The 2,854-nt window shown below is 44.7% G+C and overlaps 1 non-coding gene across 1 annotated transcript; it reads left to right on the forward strand.

Moving 5' to 3' along the window:
* Positions 1 to 680: 680 nt before the first annotated feature.
* On the forward strand, positions 681 to 818 carry LOC114813923. Its single transcript, XR_003761667.1, has one exon. It is a non-coding gene; the product is annotated as a small nucleolar RNA SNORA7 (small nucleolar RNA).
* The last annotated feature ends 2,036 nt before the right edge of the window (positions 819 to 2,854 follow it).

Consider the following 2,854-nt stretch of genomic DNA (forward strand, 5'->3'; position numbering starts at 1 on the left):
TCTCTAAGACACCCACCTGACCAGTCTCTCTAATTTATCTATTTATATTAATTTCTGTCTTCCCCTCTAGACTGTAAGCTTGTTGTGGGCAGGGAATGTGCCTGTATTGTTATATTGTACTCTCCCAAGTGCTTAGCCCAGTGCTCTGCCCACAGTAAGTAATAAATACGATTGACTGATAGCAAACCTCAGAAAAAGCCTTCTCTGAGTGTGATTGCTCTCTTGTGAGGCAGAGTGTTGCTGTCTGCCTTTTGAGGGCAACGTGGCATAGTGAATAGAGCACTGACCTGGGAGTCAGACTGTCATGGGTTCTAATCCCGGCTCTGTTACTTGTCTGCTGTGTGACCTTGGGCAAGTCACTTAGCTTCTCTGTTCCTCAGTTACCTCATCTGTAAAATAGAGATTCGGACTGTGAGCCCCACGTGGGACAGGAACTGTATCCAACCTGACGTGCTTGTATCTACCCCAGAGCTTAGTACAGTGCCTGGCATATAGTAAGCTCTTAACAAATACCATAATTATTAAATAACATTATTATTATAACTATTTTTCAAGGCCTGTCAGTGCTGACAGGAGAGGTCAGCAGCTGAGAATCTTGTCCCCCGACAGGAAAGGGGTGATGCAGGAAGCCCACTCCTTCTGGCTGATATCAGAGCGAATAATGGTCTTTACAATGAGGCCCCCTCTCAGGTTCACACCTGGAGAGTTTTCAGTCCTCTACCAGTCTCGATTACAGGAGGGAGAGTTCAGCAGAGGCCTACCCATTCCATTCCTAGCTTGGGCAGTGGTTAGCTAGTGGAAGACAATCTGCTACAAGTCAAAACTCACCTGTACAGGGCAGCAGCGGCGTGGGAGAGAGTCGAGGGCCGAGACTCAAGTTTACTGTGCGGAAGGAGGCATTGGTAAACCACTTCCGGATTTTTACCAAGAAAACTCGGGATACACTTACTGGAATGATTGCAGATGGAGGAGGGGCGTTCTGGGAAAGATGTGTCCATGGCGTTGCCATGGGTCAGAGACGACTCAACAGCACAAGACAGTGAAGCCACCGGAACACTAATGAGCTGGACTGAACCAGCATGGCCTACTGGAAAGCACACAATATTGAAAATCAGGAGACCTGACTTTTAATCCCAGCTCTGCCACTGACCTGCTATGTGACCTGGGCAATTTTTTTTTATGGTCTTTATTAAGCACTTACTATATGTCAAACACTGTTCTAAGTGCTGGGGCAGATACAAGTTAATTAGGCTGGAAACAGTCCCTGTCCCGCATGGGGCTTGTAGTCTAAGTAGGAGGAAGAGCAGGAAAACTGAGGCCCAGATAAATTGTGACTTGCCCAAGGTCACATCGCAAGCATTTGGCAAAGCCGGATTTAGAATGCAGGTCCTCTGACTGCCAAGTCTGTGCTCTTCCAATTCATTCATTCATTTATTCATTTATTCATTCAATAGTATTTATTGAGCGCTTACTAGGTGCAGAGCACTGTACTAAGCACTTGGAATGTACAATTGGGCAACAGATAGAGACAATCCCTACCCATTGACGGGCTTACAGCCTAATCGGGGGAGACGGACAAAAACAAGACAACTTAATCGCAATAAATAGAATCAAGGGGATGTACACCTCATTAACAAAATAAATAGGGTAATAAAAATATATACATTATTGAGCGCTTACTATGTGCAAAGCCAGTGCTAGACACTTGGAAAGTACAATTCAGCAATTAAGAGAGACAATCCCTGCCCACAACGGGCTCACAGTCTAGAAGAGTGGAGACAGACAGCAAAACAAGTAAACAGGCATCAATAGCATCACTATAAAGAAATAGAATTATAGATATATACACATCAAAATAAGTAAGCAGGCATTAATATAAATCCACTAGGCTTTTCTGCTTCCTGGATTCATTTGACTCCTCTTTGCCTCAGTTTCCTCATCTATACACTGGAGATTCATTACCTGCTCTCCCTTACCTTTGACTGTAAACCCCATGTGAGACAAGGACTGTCAGATCTGATTATCTTATATCTTCCCCTGTGCTGTACAGCATTTAGCATATAGTAAGTGATTCTATTACTTATTATTGTAGTAAATGACGATTCTATTTATTGCTCTTGATACTATTTATTGCTCTTGATTCTATTTATTGTTATTGTTTTTGCCTGTCTCCCCCGATTAGACTGTAAGCCCTTCAATGGGCAGGGATTGTCTCTATCGGTTGCCAAATTGTACATTCCAAGCGCTTAGTACAGTGTTCTGCACCTAGTAAATGCTCAATAAATACTAGTGAATGAATAAATACTTTTGAATAAATGCTTAACATACACCGCAGTGATTATCCACTAAGCTGGGAAGCAGTGAGGCTTACTGGATAGAGCACGTGCCTGGGAGCCAGAAGGAGCTGGGTTCTATTCCCAGATCTGCCACATAGTAATAATGGTATTTGTTAAGCGTTTACCATGTGCCAGATTTGGTTTCTGGGATCGTCCTCCGGGTGACTTTGCTTTCAGGGCTGCCATCCTTCTCCCTCTGCTTCCTGTTCAACCGCATGTTAGTGTGGGTTACACCAGGTCAGGTGCCTGCAGGAGCCCTTCATCCAAGTTGCTAACTGGCTGGCTGGCTGTCAAGGTTCGCAAGTTGAGTGTAGGGTGACTCAGGTAGCTCAGTGCGGCGAAAATTGCTTGAAACTATGCAACGGCCTATGCGTGGATTTGCGTAGCCTCGCCTTCATCGGTGGTCCAGTCTAAGCACCTACTGAATGCGCAGCATGACACTGGGGATTTTAATTTCTTATCTTCCCAACCTATTCCTCTCCATGGTGCTTCACCCTCATACCTGAGTCCATAACCCC

The sequence above is a fragment of the Ornithorhynchus anatinus genome, chromosome 8 (assembly GCF_004115215.2).
Source record: "Ornithorhynchus anatinus isolate Pmale09 chromosome 8, mOrnAna1.pri.v4, whole genome shotgun sequence".
NCBI classification, from domain to species: domain Eukaryota; kingdom Metazoa; phylum Chordata; class Mammalia; order Monotremata; family Ornithorhynchidae; genus Ornithorhynchus; species Ornithorhynchus anatinus.